The sequence below is a fragment of the Triturus cristatus genome, chromosome 8, assembly GCF_964204655.1.
Source record: "Triturus cristatus chromosome 8, aTriCri1.1, whole genome shotgun sequence".
Taxonomy (NCBI): domain Eukaryota; kingdom Metazoa; phylum Chordata; class Amphibia; order Caudata; family Salamandridae; genus Triturus; species Triturus cristatus.
In genome coordinates, this window is record NC_140591.1 from 40,917,440 (window position 1) to 40,937,786 (window position 20,347).

The 20,347-nt window shown below is 50.8% G+C and overlaps 1 protein-coding gene across 5 annotated transcripts in view; it reads left to right on the forward strand.

Annotated features, from left to right (window-relative positions):
• The first annotated feature begins 313 nt into the window (after positions 1-313).
• LOC146799918 (reticulophagy regulator 3-like) overlaps positions 314-20,347 on the forward strand; it is a 137,340-nt gene continuing 117,306 nt past the window's right edge. For 4 of the 5 annotated variants that reach the window (XM_085620872.1, XM_085620869.1, XM_085620870.1 and 1 more), the window contains exon 1: positions 321-493. The gene's annotated coding sequence lies outside the window, so the exon portion shown is untranslated. Of the gene's footprint in view, positions 494-20,347 lie in introns of all 5 variants that reach the window. The other variant, XM_085620871.1, reaches the window with a different exon arrangement.

A 20,347-nucleotide genomic window follows, 5' to 3' on the forward strand; every position in this document is an offset into this window, starting at 1 on the left:
TGCTTCTGAAAGGTGATAAAAAAAACACGTGAATTTGCTTTCAAATGTCCGATCCTGCAGCAGCACACTTCCAAAGTCCATACATGACAGAAACCCGGTTGAAGGCCCAATTCTCCCGATTTTTTTTTTTTTAAATCTCCCACTTTGCTCTTCTGAAATGTTGGCATGTATGTCCTCCTTCGGTCGCAGCTGGTTTCAGCCTCGAGGCCTCGTTAGGGTCATTGCAGTCTGTGTTACTGTTTAGTCCGTTGTCTCTTTCAGTTACTCTCAGCCGAGCAGGCACGTGATTTCCTCTTCCGGCTCAGCGAGGGCAGAGACAGCAGCAGCAGTGAATGCAGTCACTTCCGGCCTCTTTCTCAGGCTCCAGCAGCTGTAGGGGTGGAAGGATCCTCTGTCTGTGCGTTGACATTCACCCTCTGACCCCAGACATCAATCCCTGCCTCGGATGGTCATCTTCACCGTCCCAGGCCGAGGGAGCGAGGTCTCTGAGCAGGTAGGAGTCTTCCTGTCCACCGCTTCTGGACAACCTTAACTCTCCACTCCAGGCTATGGCCTCTCCCCGCCTGTGGCCCTCTTCACCTCTCCTGTGCAGCCTCTCCCCCTCCCCACGTCTCCTCTGCAGCCTCTCTCCGTCCCTCCTCCTCTGTGCAGCCTCTCCACCTCTCCCCTCACCTCTCCGGTGTAGCTTCTCCTCTCTTTTTTTTCTTCCGTGATCCGCTCGACCTTGTTTGGTCTCAGATTTTTTCCTATGCTATGGTGACCCGGGTGGCGCAGTCTCAGACTCCCTTCTTCGGTACATTGTTTATGGAACACACTCTGTCACATGTGGCTCTGGATCAGTTCGGCTTCGGGTGGCTCAGAGAAAGCTGTAAATGCACAAACATCAAGCGCTGGGTCCAGCCTCCCGTGGATCTCGGCACCTTTTGTTGTTTTCTGGCTCCCTGAAACTAGTGATGTAGGCGCCTAAACACCGAGCTGCCATTAGCCATACAGACCCCTAGCCCCCACTCACTCCTGTGCCCCTTGAACCTGGACCCAGGGGGTACATTACACTCTTGCAGGGCAGCTAAGGTCATCCGCGGTGCTGAATTTCTGCCGGTGGTTGCCAGTGGGCACCACTGCCACTTATTCTTTGGGTCCGGAACTCTTTCCACACAAGCAGCAACCCGATCATAATTTTGCTAGTTTTATATATTTTATTTTTTAGAATGTTTTTTCAGCCCCCCTCCCCCCGAATCTAATCGTATGTGTTATGCCATTATGTGACCGCAGCATCATTATGACGAGTCATTATGTGACCTCAGCGTTGTAGCGTCATTATGATGAGTCATTCCCTCCTCCTTTGCCTGTGAGCGCCCTGACTAGACAGGGTCTCTGCAATTGCACCACAGCCCACCCGTGAAGCAAGACTGCAAGCAGTCATCAGGAAGCATTGACCGGTAAAACAACCACACCATCGTCTGTTCATTTCTAAACGTGCAATGCACTGATAAATGAGATGACAAAGCAGTGCTATAAGTTATCACTCCTCACGCCCTGCCCCCGCCACCCCTACTTCACTGTCTACAGCCCACAATCATTTCAATCTCAAAGGTGCAGTCCATCCATGAGGGTGCTGACCCCATGCAAGAGAGGGGTCAGGAGATCATTGGTGACAGTGGGCATTATTTCCATACATCAAATGGCACCGTGGAGCCAAATACAAATACTGCCCTGCATTGGTTAGTAGCAGACCCCTGGTGATCTGTAAATCCTATATAAAAGGAGGTAGTGTGCACTGATTGGGACACTGGGCCAGCATCCGCTTTTTAATGAGCTGCCTTAAATGGTATTTGATGATCTTAAATGTAAAACACCCCTTTAAGCCCTAAGTCACCTTTTGCACAAGTCTGTCTCTATTTACAATCAGGAAAGTGTATTTGCGGTGCTTGATCTCATTAAAATGGAAAAGGTTGAAAGAGCGGTGCTGCCTGGCTATGAGAAAGCAAAGAGTTTGTTGTGATTGAATTTAGTTCTCTGTTCGTATTAATTTGTTTTGCTTAATTTTGATTCTTCCTAAATCTATACATTTGGATGGAATAAAAGGCTCACACCGTGTAATTGCTGCATTGCCCCAGGTATCGCACATCTTCAAGGGTTAGTAGTTGAACTGTGGTTAATAAAGGCCGGTGTGAAGACATAAAATCCTGCAACACATTGCAAAGTAAAGGAATTAGCCCCCATCCTGTGTTCTTGAATTGCTATGTAGGCACATTTTTTAAATTTAAGAACAATTCTACTTTATATGGAAAGAGCAAGCACATAATGAAATGCAGTACAAGCTTTGTAAAATAGAGCAGACAAAGGCAACACACAGTGAAATCAGATGTGAGACGCAAGTTCTACAGTACAAGGTGCAACACTAATATATATATATAAGAATATGTTAATTAGTTCAGTGTTGTATTGGTTATGGAGCCTTGTGTCATTGGAAAGAAATAGATTGAGACTCGTCACACAAAAGAATTGATGTGCACACATACACACCCAGAAAAAATAGGAACGTCACATGTGAAGAAAATGAAAACCCGACACCTATGCTGACCCGGAATGTGCACAGAAACTCCACTCACAGAGGGACTCTGCTGCTGAGAAGAGCATAGGGTGCAGACAGGGCAGGGTTTGATCTGTCCCAGGGTGGTAGTGTAGTAGCACATATATACCACTTGATAACCCTGACTAGGTGCCAAAGTGTGTTTTCAAAGGATGTAGCACATTTCCCCTGTGGGTGTGCTATGGATTGAACTTCATCAAATATATATGGGTAGTGTTTTGATGGACTTGAGGGCCTGAGTTATATTTTGATCTTGTTTGTCATAGCACTTATGCAAGGATTTGATGCGAAAATGGATGGGAAATTAGATCTTTTAGCTTTGGGTGCCAGTGTTGGATGGGTACAAACTGTGTGAGTGAAGTACAGTTTGTGTACCAATTGTTGTGGCGTTCTACCTGTATGCATAGTCAGTTCAAATGACGCCAGAGTAAGTGTGCAGCTTTGTCTGTGCACCAGTGTAGGGAAAAGTGAGAGAAAAGATGCGCTCATCCCTGCAGGTGGATACCTACCAGTTTTGGCTTGGTCTCTATTGGATATGAGCATAACAAGGGACCAGTCATGAGATGATACCACTTCTGGGCGGGTACAATCATTCATTATCTACAGCATGGGTGCTCATAAACATTTTTTGCAGGAGACAAAAAAGAATTGTCTGCTGCTGTGACAGCTTCTGCATTAGGGTGTTGGGACTCCACCCTTCTGATTTTGAGTTCTGGATTTGTTTTCCATCTGTTCTTACACATAATACATCCCTTTCGTTAGAGCATCATGGTCGCACAATATACCCTTTTGTGGCAGAATTCTCCCCGCTTCAGCTAAACCTTCTTTTAGGAGTTAGGCGTTGCATGTGTTGTTTGCTTAGTCACTGCACTTCACCTCGGTTATTTCTGTCCTGTCATTGTGAAATTTGCCCTGCTACCACTGGTCTGCAGTGTGATTTAGGGCAACAGTGACATGTGGGAGTAAGGTCACCTTTTCTGTACTGCCTTTTGTCGTGTCTGTCACCTGTATGTATAGGAGGTCACGTGCTTTTCTGCTTCTCTGCAGAGAAACAGAAAATAATATGCATGGCCCTTAGAGCGGACCATTTTGCTTTTCACTACAACCAAGATGTTAGGTTTGCCTAGTGAGCTCATACTTAAAACATTAATTTAACTGCTAGGCGCAACCAACAAGCAACGACAACTGGAGACGGCAGAGGGAAACAAAAACAGCAGGAGGTGGCTGTGCAAGTAATAAAGGGCAAGCAACGACGACAATGATGACGGGAGAGTGCAAAAATTTCAAAAGGTACCTGAATCCGAGCCTGAGCAGTGGAAGGGCACCTATAAAGTAATTAATTGGTACTTTGTCCATGCAGAGGAAGAAAGTGAAACTGACAGGCGCTGACCAATGTGATCCAAGGAAAGAAACAAACAAAAGAGAATCTTGGGCAAAACCTAAAAATGACACAGGGGAGCGGCGTGAGACGTGATGGAGATGCACACTGATAAATGTAGGCCACAAACACCCCTTCATCAAAAACGTCAAACACTAATACTTGCCTCATGTCGAAAGCCTAGAGTGCTCATATCTTAACAGCCCCAGGGGTCTAAGATAGATACAGAAACAGACAGATTAAACCAGATTCAAAGACAGACTGCCACACACACACAGAAACACAGACACTCTTAAAACACATTCACACACGATTTTTCGGCAAAACGAGGGTGTGAAAAGTAGGTTATCTCCCGAGAAGGAATGTACGTGTGTAGGTTTGGGGTCCCCAAAGTTCTTACACAAAGAGCCAGGTTTTCAGCTTTTTGTGAAACTCAAGAAGAGAGGAGATGGCTGTGTCGTTCCATGTATTGGGTGCAATGTAGGCGAATCAGTGACCTTCAGTTTTGCTTTTGCGAATGCGGGGACGTGTGAGGCAGAGCATGCGTGTCTGGGTGGTTGGGGAAAGTGTTGGCGGGTGTTCTGGTATTCTGGTCCTGTGTTGTGTAATGCTTTGTGTGCGTGAGAAGTCTGAATTGACTACACTTGACAATGGGGAGCCAGTGAAGTGTCCTGAGCCATCGTGTGCTGTGATGTGGGTGCAGCGTAGGAGGTCCAATATGAGTCTTGCAGCGGTATTTTGGATGGCCTGGAGCTATGTTCCCTCTAATTATTTTCCTCTGTGTGCGGCTCTTAAGAGTGTCTTTGTGCTGCTGTCAAAGCTATGTGCATTGAAGACATGCAGCAATTTACAAGCAAGTGTGCAGTCACCAAAATCTGTGACATAAACTTTTCCAAACTAATGTTTGAAATTGAAATGCAGAGATGTGCATTTCCACTCACTCATATATGCCAATAGACCCGCTTCAGATGGGAGATTCCGATTTTTAAAGCCAAAAAATGGCTTTATTTCAGCTGTTACCTGCCTAAATTGCCTCAATTTAAATAGAAGTTTATGGGAAACTCATTCCCCAATTGTTTTTTCAAAGTCTCCCACTTTCCTGTTCTATTGTGTATGCTCACCTAGCTCAATTTGAGGCAGTTTGTGAAACCTACTCGCCCACGCCGTGTCAGCATTCACTGTACAGTATATGAATGTGAGATTGTATTGTCCTCCCTAAACCTCACCTACCACAATAATATATATTTTTGTAAGTGTTAACCTCCAGCATATGAGCTTTTTATTCACTATGTTCCGAAATTAAGTACTTGTGGTAGAAAGGTTTGCAAGTTAATAAACACATTTATTCAAAACACATTTATGGTTAGTTTCCTCCGTACGGAAGGGATGGGAATGTGTAGAATGAGCAGACAGATGAGTAGATCATGGATCCCACCAGATCGCCTACAACAAGGCAGTTAGGACAAGGGTTGCCTAGGGATAGGTGTTAGAAGGTCCAGTAAAACCATCAGTAAAGATTTTTTTTTTATTTATTTTTTTTTAAAAACCTTTATTACAATTTCAGAGAAATACAAGTATGGGCCTACAACCAACAGGCCGGCCGCTAAAATGCAGTGTAACCCTAGGCACAGCTGAACATTCACATCGATGAAGCAACAAAAAAAGGGGTCACTGGAGAGTTAATCATCGCAGTCGGCCGCAGCCGCAGTCCATAAACAAACAAGAAAGGTTTCATATTTTTAAGAAACGAAAAACAGCAAACACACAAGGCAGAGGAAATTAATAGCAGTAGCATGTGCCCCTCGTATCGAGGGAGTAATCCAACCCGGGTAGACAGAGGGGGGGGGGGGGGGGCAAGGCCGAAGAAACCAAATCTGCATGTCGCAGGAGCATACAGGAATGCGCGGGCTAGGGAGACAGAGCGGCATCTATCTCACGCATCTGAGGCGGGGCGCATATACCTCCACGATAGGAGTTCCAGGGACCCCACACCTTAATCCACTTCCCAGGCTTGCCTCTCGCCACATACACCGTTTTCTCTCTGAATATACACCAGTCCATGTGTTCTTTCCACTCGGAGACCGTGGGTGGCCTCTGGGAGCCCCACAATTGTGCAATGTCGCGCTTCGCTACCATATAGCCCAGAGTCACCCATTGCGTCTGCGTCACATTGTAATCAGTCGGCTCCCAGACATTCAGCAAACATCTTCGTGCCTCCGGCAACAAGGCAACATGCGTGACTTCTTCTAACACCACATGCACTCTGCACCAAAACCGAGTCACCTCCGGACACTCCCACAGGATATGGAGGAAACTCCCCAGGAGTCCACAGCCGCGCTTACACAAACCATCCACCGAATACCCCATACGCATCAGAACAGGCCCCGTGACGTACACTCTATGGAGTATTTTAAGCTGGAGGAACCGCCGACACCTCTTTCGGGGAGGCCACCGCCGACACCCAATCCTCGTCATCCAGTTCTAAACCGTCGGCAATCCATGTCTCCCGCAATGAAGCCAGCAAACCCATCCGATCATTAATAAGCTTCTTATAAATCAGCGAAATGGTGCTATCCGGCACATAGCCGTCCAATATCCTGTCCTCCAACGGGGAATGCTCCGGAATAGCCGCCACGTCCGAAAACACGGAACACAAGGCATGATGGACCTGAGCATACCGATAGTATTCCCTATCATTCAACTGGTATTCTGTTTTCAGCATGTCGAACGTCTTAAATTTCCCTTTCGTCCAGAGATCCCCTACCGTGCTGATACCAATCGTATCCCACTTATCAAAGCCTTTCGTAGTATACAGATAACCCAAACGCTGGGACGCATACAATGGCGTAGCCCGAGTCAAACGATCCCTCCACCCCAGCGCCGCATTTGCTGCATGCCACACCTGTACCGCGACCCGCGTCTGGCCCGTCAACCGCGCATCAAGGGACCCCGAGTATAGCGCTCGATTATAGTCTCCGCCCGGCAATAGCAATTTGTCCATCTCAAAAGCCGGGTTCAAAGCAGGGCCATACATCCCGTGATTGACGGCAGCCAACTGGGAGGCCCAGTAGTATCGCTTAATGTCAGGGAGGGCAACCCCCCCATCATACCACGGTAGGGTTAGTTTGGCAAGAGCAATCCGCGGCCGCCCATCCCAAAACAATCGACGCTGGAGACACTCCACCTCCCGAAAATAACGGGCCGGCACTACGTCCATGGTGTTCTGCAGGGCGTACAAAAAGCGTGGCAGCGACATCATTTTGAACAGTGCTGCCCGGCCAAGTAGCGAGAGCGGCAACCGCCGCCAACCCGCCACATCCGCCCTTAGGCGCTGAAGGGGGGGGAGAAGATTCCGTTCGTAGCGGGCCACCGGGTCCAGTGTTATAAAAATTCCCAAATACGTGAATCCCGACGGCGCAATCTGGATAGGGCACCCCCGCGAAAGGGGGGGGGCCTCCCCAGAAAGAACGTATACACAGGACTTAGCCCAGTTGATGACCAATCCGGAATTGCGACCAAAGGAGCTCAAAACATCCACCAACACAATGAGCGATTTGCGCGGTGATGCAAGATACAAAAGGATATCGTCCGCATATAGGGAGACCCGATCCTCGTATTCCGGCGTCCATCTAAGGCCACGCATCGAGGGTTCCCACCGCAACCACTCCGCAAGGGGCTCAAGACAAAGCGCAAAAAGAAGAGGCGACAGTGGACATCCCTGTCGGGTGCCCCTACCCAAAACAAAGGGAGCCGACACACGTCCGTTGACCACCACCTGTGCCAGTGGATTGTCATAAAGCAATTTCACCCAACCAATAAAACCCGGGCCAAAACCAAACTTCGCCAATGCTGCCCAGATGTACGGCCATTCCAAGGTATCAAACGCCATGGTAGCGTCCAAGGACGCCAAAATGGCCGGCTCACTAATGAATGGAGCGCGAGCCAGGACGCCATGCAATCGCCGCAGGTTCAAAGCGGTATTGCGATGGGGTATAAAGCCGGATTGATCCTGATGAATCAGGTCGCCCACAACCCGGATCAGACGATTGGCCAGTACCTTGGCGAGGATTTTGTGCTCCGCATTTAACAAGGAGATGGGCCTGTAAGAAGTACACCGATCCCGCGGCTTACCCTCCTTATGGATAACCACAATAGTAGCAAGACGTTGGTCAGGGGGGAGGGAGCCCGCCGCCTTAGCCTCAAGGAACATGTCTCGGAGATAAGGCGCAATCACATCTGGGCGCAACTTGTAAAATTCGATGGGAAGTCCGTTAGGACCCATGGCCTTACCCGAGGCAATAGAGCGAATGGCCAAAGCAATCTCATCTGGCGACAGGGCCGCATCCATCAATACTTTATCCTCATCAGATAGGGAAGGCAGAGTAATGTCTCGAAGCAGCAGTCGGGAGTCTTCCTCCGAGCGCTCTGAGACCGGAGAGTAGACCCCGTGAAAATACTCCGCGAAGCAATCAACTATATCACCGGGGTCCGTCACACACACACCGTCCACCCTCTCAACCTCCGGTACCACTCGACTCGCTCTCTCCTTCTTATCCAACCAAGCAATCAACTTCCCGGCCTTATCACCCATATCATACAAACGCCCCTGTTGCTCCCTGCTCATACTCCTAGCAGATTCAGTAACCAGCGCCTTATAGTCGGCCTGCTTAAGCTCCAACACATGCAATCTATCATCCGTAACACCTTGCTCCAAATCACTCTCCAACTCAGTGATCTCATCTTCTAGCCGAACAACCTCCTGCGCAGCGCATTTTTTGGTGTAGGAAATGAGAGATAGGGCCTGGCCCCGGAGCACCGTCTTAAAGGCCTCCCAAAGGGAGATGGCGGAAGACACCGACCCCACGTTGTCATTAAAGTAGTGTTCCAGAGACTTAACCAAGCCTGCACGAATCATGGGGTTTCGTAGGTACCAGGGGTTGATCGGCGCCACCCTCCCCTCCGCCCCCAGGGCGATATCTAGGTGTAACAAGAGGGGGGAGTGATCTGATATACCGAGTGCCAAATGTCGCACCTCCCCGATCATCCCAGCTTGGGCCGCAGGCACTAGCATATAGTCAAGCCTCGAAAGACTACCATGGGCCCCGGAATGGAAGGTATACTGCGCCTGTCCAGGGTGTTTCAACCGCCAGCAATCTATCAGTCCCAGGGTATCCAGAAAGCCCCCCAGCCAGTTCTGGGCCCGAGGGAGGTCCCTAGGGGGGTATCGATCCTCAACTCCGGAAACCACAGCGTTAAAGTCCCCCCCCAGGACCAACACCCCCCCCCCCCGGAAGCCCAAGCAGCAGGCGTCCCAAATCGGCATAGGTGGCCGTCTGCAGGCCCGGCGGCACATAGACCGTGACCAGCGTAATCAACCTACCCTCCCACCTCCCCACCAGCGCAGTGTAGCGCCCTCTGTCGTCGTGGAGCACCTCATCCACCACCAACGGGAGAGAGGTCCTGGCTAAAATGCCCACTCCCCTCGAGCCAGAGGTGAAACCAGAATGGGCCAGAAGGCGATACCCTCGTCTGTTCATGGCATGGAAAGAGTTCCCTATGAGGTGCGTTTCCTGCAGGAACACAATGTCAGGGGAAATACGTTTCAAGAACTGCAGGACTACCCCCCGCTTTATCCTGTCCCCCAGCCCATTCACATTCCAGGAAAGAAGTTTCAGCCCCCTACCCCCCATCCCTCCCAACACAAAACCTCCCTCTCCCGGGGAGCACAATCATAGTAGCACAACATGAAATATTACCCCGCCTTGTGAAACAAAAAAACAACCCCCACCCCATCAACCCCAACAAAACTCCCCCCTCCCTGCACCCCTGCGTGAGCCCGAACAGCCCCCCCAACCTGCAGTGTGCCTGTCGCCCCAATATAAAATTCACTACAGAAAGGACAAAAAAGAACCCCCAGAAGGAGGAAAGGGCCCCAGCAAGCCCCCCGCAACCTCCAAACACCACTGGGCAAAGTGTCACAAACTGGAGTCCAGTGCAGCCACAGGTGCAAAACGTTACCAGTGCAGTCCAGCGCCAAAATCACTGTTCCATTCCTACTCCGTCAGACCCTCTCCGCTCTCCGTCATCCGACCCTCCGGCTCCCGACTCTTGGGCAGGGCATCCAGCCACTCTCCCACCGCCTCCGGCCGGTCGAAGAAGTGTGAGCGACCATCTAGCTCGACCCGCAGCCTAGCCGGGAATAGCATCGCATACTTGAAGTCCATGTCTCTCAAGCGCCGTTTGATGGCCGAGAAACCCATCCGTTGCTTTTGAACCGCTTGCGTAAAGTCTGGGTAAAAGCTAACATTAGAGTTCTCAAATCGTAATGGCCCAGCCACCCTCGACGCCTGCAGGATAGCATCTCTATCCCGAAAATTAAAAAGTCGGGCAATGATCGGCCGCGGGGGTGCCCCCACCTTAGGCGCACCCCCTGGAACCCTGTGGGCCCGTTCAACAGCGAAGAACTTGCTCAGCCCTTTGGGTGCTAGATGAGTCACCACTAGATCCTCCACAAAGAGATCCACAGCAGACTCCTCCGATCGTTCGGGCACGCCGATAATGCGGACGTTGTTCCGCCTGGCCCTGCCTTCAGAGTCCTCGAGGCGACGCTCAGTCAGGTCACTAGTGAGCTGTAACCTCCGCACCGTCGTCTGCAAAGCGGCCACATCTACCGTTAGGCTCGACGACGCTTGGGCCAACGAGTCGACCCGGTCATTGGTTTTCGACAGGTCCGCTCTGACCAAGGTGACATCAATCAGCACCGAGTCCAATTTGTTGGCCAGAGTATCCAGTTGTTGGTTCACAGTCACCTTCATCTCCTCAATGGCCCCCATGACATCCAGCAGAGTCAATTCGGGTGATGCGCCCGAGGCCTCCTTGGGCGGCTCAGGCGATTTACGTGATCCACTAGGGGATCCCTTTGGCTGCGCATAGCGGTCCATATTGTTGGCCTGGGAATAGGCTCCCCTCCGGGTAGATTTGGGTTTCAGTTTGTCGCCATCCACTCTTGTCGTCATCGTCAGCGATCAGCAAGGTCAGCACCCTCCAGCACCCGGAGGAAGGCTAGGAGATCCGGGCCGCTAGCTGAAGTAGGCCCGTTTACAGGTCAAGACTAGGCTTTGCACTCAGTACTCGGCGCAGCTCTCCCAATGTCTCCTCATCAGTGTCAGTAGACCAACTCGAAACCGAAAGTGAAAGTGCGGGGTCCGGTGCAGGCCCAGCCTGGCATGCCGCTGTTGTTCACTTCGCAGCCGGGCACCTCACCAACCCGAGTCCGGGACCAAGGCCGGAAAAGGCCGCAAACTTCAGATCGCCAAAAAACCGGTTCCCGGAGTCCAATTTCGATTCGGAAAACGAGTGGCACCTTAGCGCAAGATCATAAACAAAAGCCCGTCGAAAAAATCAGGATTATGACAGGATAGACGTGGGAGGTTGCGGAGGCCCTCGGGAGCCACAAGCCTACGCGGCCATCTTGGTTGCGCGCTAGGCTCCCCCTCCATCAGTAAAGATTTTAATTTAAAGATACATGAAAATGAAAAATTTCCTAGCTAACGTAACGGAAAGTTTCAATTCTATTAAGGACTCAGAGGCGAGGATTATGCTCTATCTTTCTTTAATTTCAATAGCAGCACTTCAAAGTTAAACAAAACCACTGTTCCCATGAACCATAGGGAACATAGTACAAAACAATAGAGAGTGTCCATGGGCAGATAGTCCATCATCCAATCACAGGGCTCCTGGGGGTATGTAGTCCTCTGTCCTTATCTATTCCTCCTCTTTCGATACTGTAGGTCAGCCAGTCCCAGATCCTCATGAATCTTGTTTGCCAGAATCGCCTGTAGAAGCAAAGGACAGCGTCAGCGAGAACCTTGGCTAAGGCTTAGCCCTGCAAGGAAAGAATGTCGGTACATTGAACAGGTACAAGCAAAATGCAAATTCAGAAGAAGACCTGTTACTTACCCCAGTACGAGGGTGGGAAAGGTATCCCCAGAACCGATACCCTGGGTGGGATAATCCTCGCCTCCGAGTCCTTAATAGAATTGAAACTTTCCGTTACGTTAGCTAGGACATTTTTCATTCTATGTCAGGACCGGAGGCGAGGATTATGCTCGTTTAAAGCTTGCTCACCACCAAATGTGCCATATCCAGCACTGGTTTGAAATAAAACCGTTTAAAGGTGGAGTCCGAAGACCAATCTGCCGCATTGAGAATGTCTTCTAGACGAGCTCCCAGGGTAAACGCTTTAGAAGCCATGGCCCCTCTTGTAGAGTGGGCCCCAAAAAGACGGAGGTCAATGCCTGCTTCCTGCATTACCCAACGAACCCAGCGGGCTATCGTGGGGGAGGAGACCGCCCTGTGCGGTTTCCTCAGCGCGATAAGCAACTGACGTTCTCCGGGAGGACTGAACTCGTCCGACATTTCTTCGTAAGCCTTGAGGCAGGACACCACGCAAAGTTTTGGAGAGTCCGGAAAAGCCGGGTAGGAAATGGAGGTGGTACCGCATTTCGTTCGCCTTCGGATAGTGAAAGTAACCCCAAGGGGGGTAAAAATCCTTCCTAAGACATCCAATGCCCGCACATCCGACACTCGTCGACAAGATACGAGGCAAAGAAGCATAGCCAATTTGGCCGAAAGCTCCTTCCGAGATAAGTAACGGTTCGGTTGCCAAGACAAGAAAAGGTTTAGGACCTGGTTCACGTCCCACAGCTGGGAATAACGAGGCTCCGGTGGCACTGAAAGACGGATGCCCCGGAGAAGGCGACAAACCCAAGGGTGCTCTCCCACCGGGGAGCCGTCCACTAAGGAGTGTCCAGCCGAAATGGCCGAGCGAAAAGTATTGATGGTTCTATAAGCCAACCCGTCTTCAGCCAAAGCGGCTAAGAAATTTACGTTTGAGGTCACATCAGCCGCCACGGGATCGAGATTCCGTCGCATACACCAACGCACCCAATGTCTCCAAGTGGATCGGTATCGTTTGACCGTACCATCGACCCAAGCCCTTGACATGAGCTTCTCAGCTGTTCCCGAAAGGCCCGGGATCGCCCATCGTCCCCGGTAATCCGCCAGGCCATCAGGGCAAGGGATTCCTTCGCTATGAGCGGGTGAGGAAGTCCGTCGGGATCGAGGAGAAGAGTCGGGAAGCGGGGTAGTAGGATTGGAAAATCCCAGGAAAGTTCCAGAAGAACTGGAAACCAAACCTGAGATCTCCAAATCGGAGATATCAGCACAATGTCTGCCCCCTGGCGACGCACCTGCGCTGAAACTCTCGTTAGCATGGCAAACGGGGGGAAGGCATAACCTGACTCCAATCCTGGAGAAAAGCGTCCGTGCTGGTCGCCAGAGGATCCGGACGCCAACTGAAGAAGCGGGGCAGTTGATGATCCAACCGGGATGCAAATAGATCCACCGAAAACGGGCCCCAGAAGCTCTGGAGGTCCGCAAACACCCCCGGATGAAGTTTCCACAGACTCACGTCCTGAACATGCCGTGAGTGGAAATCCGCCACTTGGTTGCTGTGGCCCGGAAGGTATTCCGCCGTGACGGAAACATGATGGTCGAGGCAATACTGCCAAAAATTCGCCGCCAGGTCGGATAGCGCTCGAGAGCGGGTCCCCCCCAGGTGGTTGATGTAACGCGCCGCGGATACGTTGTCCATCCTGAGAAGGACGCAAGAACGGACCGAGTCTTTGGTCCAGCATTTGATCGCAAAGGATCCCGCCAACAGTTCAAGGCAGTTGATGTGAAGCCGCTGCTCCTGCGGTGACCACACACCTCCGGTAGCATACTCGCCACATCGTGCGCCCCATCCGGACCTGCTGGCGTTAGATTCAATGGCGATATCGGGCGCGGAACCGAAGATCGCCCGCCCATTCCAGGCTTCCATATTGGCAAGCCACCACTGCAATTCTTCCCTGGCCTCGGCCGAAAGGAGGACTTTCCGGGAGTACGAGAGGCCCCTGCGAAGGTGCCGTGCCTTCAGGCGTTGTAAAGCCCTGTAGTGCAATGGGCCCGGAAAAATCGCTTGGATGGAGGCTGAGAGAAGACCGACTATGCGGGCCAGTTGGCGGAGAGAGAGGCGCGACTGAGCGAGGGACCTTCTGATCTCGTGACGAATCTTGGTCATTTTGCGAGAGGGCAGGCTGAGGGTGGCTGCCACCGAGTCGATTACGAATCCTAGGAACGTCACTTGTTGGGCCGAAAGCAGGACTGATTTCGCTTCGTTGATAATGAAGCCTAAACTCTGAAGGAGATTCACCGCCGATTGAAGGTGTTCCGATAAAACCCGAGGACATTGAGCCATAATCAAAATGTCGTCCAGGTAGACGATCATGCGCAAGCCGGATGCCCTCAAACGTTCGATCGCGGGCCGAAGAACCTTGGTGAAACACCAAGGGGCGGAGGACAGACCGAACGGGAGGGTGGTGAACTCGTACACCGTGTCCCGCCACTGGAATTGCAAAAACCTCCTGTGAGGGGGAAAAATCGGAATCGCCAGGTAAGCGTCCTTGAGGTCCAGACGCGCCATCCAATCGCCGGGCCTGAGGAGATTGCGCAAAAGATGGATGCCCTCCATCTTGAAGTGGCGGTAAACCAGCCACTCGTTGAACTCCCGCAGATTGATAACTGGACGCTGAGTCCCGTCGGCTTTGTCGACCAAGAAAATATTGCTGAGGAAACCTCTGGAGTGAGGCTGCGCCTCGACGATAGCGTGTTTGTCCAATAAGGCGGAGACCTCTAGGTCGACCAACGCCATGTCGGCGGCCGAAAAAGAAAGAGGGTGAGGGGGAGCCGACTGGAAAGGTTCCCCATGGAATTCTATGTGGAACCCTCGGACCGTTTGCAGTACCCACGCGTCCCCCGTGACAGAAGTCCAGGCCTGGAAAAAATGCGCCAGACGGCCCCCCACTCTTAGAAGGGAAGAAGGGAGAACACTCACCGGACGAGTTGGAGGCTCCACTGCCTCGACCGCCTCTGCCTTTTCCTCTGCGACCTCTTGTCGGGTAGAAGTTTCCGAATCTGGCTTGATCCTGGTAGTTGCCATTACCGGAGCCTTGCCCTCTGCCCGGATTAGGACGGCCGGACGAGCGGCCCCTGCCTCGTCCGCCCCCCCGGAAAACACGGGGACGGAAAACTTTCCTAATGGAAGAATGGGCTCTATCCAGCGAGGTGAAGGTATTGACAAATTTACCCAATTCCTTAATAAAGGGTTCTCCGAAAAGGCCTCCCTGGGCCACGGAGCCCGCCTCAGAGTCAGCGAGGTCGCCAAGCTTGGGGTCCACCTTGATGAGTAAGCTACGGCGTCTCTCCGTAGAGAGCGCGCAGTTAGCGTTCCCTAGGAACACCACAATGCGCTGAGCCCAAGCAGAGAGGGTGTCAGGAGAAATTAGAGAGCCTGATACTTTGGCGTCTTCGGCCATATCAAGAATTTTTTTGGCAGGCCCAAGAACATCAAGGAGTTTATCCTGGCAAGCTCGCCAGGACCTGTCAATACCCCGCTTAGGGTCCTTGACAAATTTTTGCAAGAAAGTCGCCATGCGTGGGTCAATCTCAGGTGTAGCAGCAACCTTGCCCTCCAGAGAAGGGCGGGGGCATTCCGCCCTAAGACAGCTCCTGGCTGTGGCCTCTAACGGCCGACGGATTCTGCTGGCGACATACTGGGCGACTTTTTCTGAGGGCGCCCAGTCCGAGGAGCGGGGATGCAAAATATCATCAGGGTCTAGCATGTCGGCGCAAAGATTTTGCGCCTCGGTAGTTGGTTCTGGACGGGACGGCCGCCAGGGACGGGATGGGCCAGCCTCGTCGTCAGCAGTGTCTGCTACCTCCCCCGAAGGTGCGGGAGTTGCCGGTGTGGGGTTACTCGCTAGGAACACCTGCTTAAGGCGAGCGAAAGCATCCACATCCACTCCAGTCTCTTTAGGCCGTTTGGCAGGAGGAGGCTGGGTATCCCCAAGAGTACCACCGGAAACGGAGGAAGGCGGAGGAATATTCTGCGCCCTAGCTAACGCCTGCTCTATTCTACGGGAAAGGCGATCCTCCAAGGGCCCCATAGCCTGCTCAACCGCCCTGTGGATAGAATCATCCACCGCGTCATAATAGTCCTCCTCCCATTGCAGGTCAGCTAAGGGATCCTCCTCCCACTGACCGTCCTGCTGATAAGGCTCCTCGTCGTAAGACTCCATGCCTGAAGAGCGTCAAGCAGGTAAGTGGGGCAAAAGAGGGTAACCTCTATAGTGTAGGGGGCTGGGTGTCAGCCTGAATAAGGTGCGGGCAGTGCTCGCGTTTTAGAAGGGAACAAGCCCTGGGACCCACAGCCCTGGTGCGATGGAAAACTTAGGGCACCCTGCCAACAATATGGGACCCAATACTGGCTCTGCAGAGCGTTATTAAGGAGAAGAAATGGTACAGACCCCCCCCCCCCCCCAAGGCGATTGTAATCGCCAAGAGACTTGCTGCCTAATGGCAGGTAAATACTTACTGCCTAATGGCAGATACAGACTCGTCAAGCGAGCGTTCAAACAGGCTCTGGGGGGGTGTTTACATAAACACTGCCTCCGGGCAGGAAACAGACCACACGGGTGTAGAAGGCAGGGCAGGCTCTTCGGCGAAACGTCTCTGGCATTGAAAAGCGTGCGAGGAATGCGCAGAATGCCAGACGTTTCGCCGATGAGGCGCGCGCCAGGCGCCCTCTTGCGGTAGGAGGAGCACCGCGAGCCAGAGCACCAAAACAACCGGCCGTTAGGGAGGAAGAACGCTCCCACGGCCGTGCGAGCGAGGGAAACCGACTAGCGGCTCCCTCGCACAGCAGCTGAAGGGAATCAAAATACAATCTGCAGAATTAGACACGAAAGTACAACGAAGCTGTGAGGAAAAAGAGCGCGCTACAAATGAACGCATTAACAAAGCCAGCTGATTTTATAACATTAGCAGACAGTGCGCGTGAAGCGCGAGTGAAATATTAACTGTCATCACAGGAAAACATGACATTTCCCACACCCAATCCAAGGAAAGGGAAACAACACTTATCTCAGGCTGCCAGCATTAAAGAAAGAGGAGGAACAGATAAGGACAGAGGACTACATACCCCCAGGAGCCCTGTGATTGGTGCATGGATGATGGACTATCTGCCCATGGACACTCTCTATTGTTTTGTACTATGTTCCCTATGGTTCATGGGAACAGTGGTTTTGTTTAACTTTGAAGTGCTGCTATTGAAATTAAAGAAAGATAGAGCATAATCCTCGCCTCCGGTCCTGACATAGAATTATTTACCACACCATAACTTATTGCACCAGAACTGTGGTGCCTGGCCTTGTCCTTATGGGTCTCCTTAGTTAATCGTGGTCATAAATTTACATAATAAATGCATCCCCTGCATTGATGCTGCCAGGGCTCACCCCTGAGACTAAGGACCTGATTTAGATGTTGGTGGATCTGGTCCCACCGTCACTTTTTCGAGGGTCTTCCCACCCACCGTCTTGGCGGTCCACTCATTGTATTTAAATGTTGGCGAGTCTCTGGAGGCAAGACCGTCGGAGTCCCGTCACCTCCACCAGAATCTCGCACCCGCCTCAACAGCATCAGAGGGAGAAGCGCCAGTCGAGGGAGTCCCGCCAAGAATACCTCCGTCCCAATTACTATGTGCCTCTCTGTCGAGGCAACTGTGGCAGGGAAACTTCCAAACTCGGGTTGGCAGAAACGCTGAAAATGATTTAAAAACGTACCTTTTTTTTCGAGATCCCACTTCTGTTTCCGCCCAGGTCCTTCCTGTGCCGCTACTACGTGACCACTACGCTCCGCCCTGTTGTCGCCGAAATCTAAGGTAGGCTTCTGTGTCAGATGAATCATGTGGTATAATTAGTTTCCACCTCATGTATTTTTACATTGCTCTTGGAACCGCGGCGGCGGCGGGATGACGGTAGTCCCAGCAAGATCTAAATCGGGCCCTTAGTTTGTAGTTTATAAGATAGAGTAGGTCATGATGATTGATCCGACAAGTGAAGTTGAGCTAAAGACGCGCTTGAGCTAGAACGTTGCACTGGTAGAGGTGCCCGGGGTTGACCATGTGCCCTAGCTGCCCCTACACAGATGGGCGGCTGTCTGAGAAACGCAGTCAGTGGGTTGGTAGCGACTGGCAGCTAGGCGGTGAGAACGGGGCCTTCGCATGCCATTGTAATCTTAACCTGAGAGAGGAACTCAGTGAGATCATGTTGGGACCGTAACTTTGCACTCGGTTAGAGAAGCATCACTTGAAATGTGTACAAGAGATTTACACTGACCACGTCTGTACTGCAAATGGCAATAAAAACAAGTTTAAAAAAAACAGCTTCCCCTGCCACTAAATTAAAATTTGGTGTGTCCTCTGCAAAAGCACCAGAAATGTACATCACGCATGGATTGGGCCAATGGCCTTATTGAGAATCATCATTAATGCCTTGTCTTTTACCTGTAATTCTAGACAGTTGAGTTCTCTCCAGCAGCCAAATGGGAGGCACTAAACAAGCAAAATCAATGAGCAAGGTTATTACAGAGCAAGATCCTAGATGCAAATCGTCAATTCACACTCCCTGGCAAAGCCAGGGTCGCTGCCTGGCCAGCTATGACTCCTATGAATGTTGATGGAACTAGTGTCCTCAGAAAATGACCCCATCAAGGCTCCCTCCTTCATCTACCCTGTACCATGGATTCCTGTACTGCTGGTGGCTGCTTGTGGAAGGTCTCCTTCTGTACTGCACCTTCAGCACAACCTGTCGGCTCTGAAGCTATGAGGGTTGCAGGCATCTAATGAAAGTCCATCAGGTTTGGCTGGTGCTTTTGATCAAATGGAAAACTGCATTCAAATTCAATTTCGTGTTCACCATTATTGCTATAAGTTAGACATGTTTTTAAAACACACAAAACTGTGCGTTTGCAGTCTTTGCAAAGTTCCACACCACCAACCTAAGTTGAGGGTGTGGACATTACAGTGAATGTGCTTTAATACATGCATTTAAACATTTTTTCCCTACAAATATCAGTGAGAGAATGCACCCCAAGGGCCTTCCTTTAATGTTGCGTCATTACAGGGGGACATGTCCCCCCTTAAAATATACTTCGAGCCTGCTGAGCCACCTCGCAGCTTTGGGTGAAAAAACACAAATGATCACAAATTTTGAAACTCCCCCTCTTTCATTGTTGAGCATTTTTCTTGAGACTGTAAAATAATTTACAAATAAATCTGTGCACTATTCCATCAACAGAACAAGGACATCACTTTCATTTTTTCACTGGATTATTGGAGTGCTCAAAATAAAAAGAAAGCGTTCGTGTACTGCAACAATGAATAATGCTCACTAGACCTCTTTGCGCAGTGAAAGCCGGAGCCCACTCTGACGTATTTCGCAAAACAGTGGCCAATTATAAGGTATTGCGAGCATTTCTAAGCAGAAGGCTTCAAGTGATAGAAACGTCTCTAACATCAAACTGACCTTAAATGTATTGCACATTCCAAACCTCTATCACCCTCCCAGACGAGCTTCAACAGAGGGAAACCTTAAGGCGGTGGCCTTGGAGTTTAGACTGCCAGGATTGAAAGGGCGTGCACCCTAATGTGCAGTCCATGCAGGACAACACGTATCTTGGTCCTGCCAGCCACTCCGATAACGACTAAACTTTACAGAGGAGGTTTGGTCTTTTGTTCAGCCTGTGTAAAACATGTTAAAAATTAAGAATACAACCACAGCTGGCTGAGCAACCTTCTCCAGAAGTCTGGCTCACCTTATGCCACTGGCACAGTGTGCTCCTGGGCAGCCTCCTTCTCAGGCCTGGTTTACGTCCTGTCCTCTACTGACGTACCTTGCCCCCTTCGTCAGCTTGACTCTCAAAGAGAGTCAAAACCGAATGCTTTCTTACATTGTATGCATGTGATGGCCAAGTGAAAGTCCTGACAGAGCTTTGCATTAAGGCACTGGCATTTTATTGGATAACAAGGGAAATGAGGCACAGGGTGAAATGTAGTTCATACATTGCAAGCACTGTAAGCACATATGCCAACACATGCATGAGAGCCAAGCTGACCAAGAGAACAAGGTACGTCTGTGGTTGACACAGGGTGAGTGAGCAATGTTTATGGCGAGTCTGCTTGGGAAAAACACACAGAGCGACAGTGGTACGGGTAGGCAAGAGTTGTGGAGGACGTTGCCCAGGAGCAGGTGGTGCGCTAGAGGCACAATGTGAGCATGTTACTTGCCCACCAAGAGGGGAAACAAGCAATGGGATTCAAAAATACTTTCTTAAATTTTTAATGAAAATTTCCTTATTTTAGGGAAAAATGCTCAGAAATCGTTGAAAAGAGACTTACTTGAATGCATTCTGAAACATTTAGTCATATTGATTTTGTC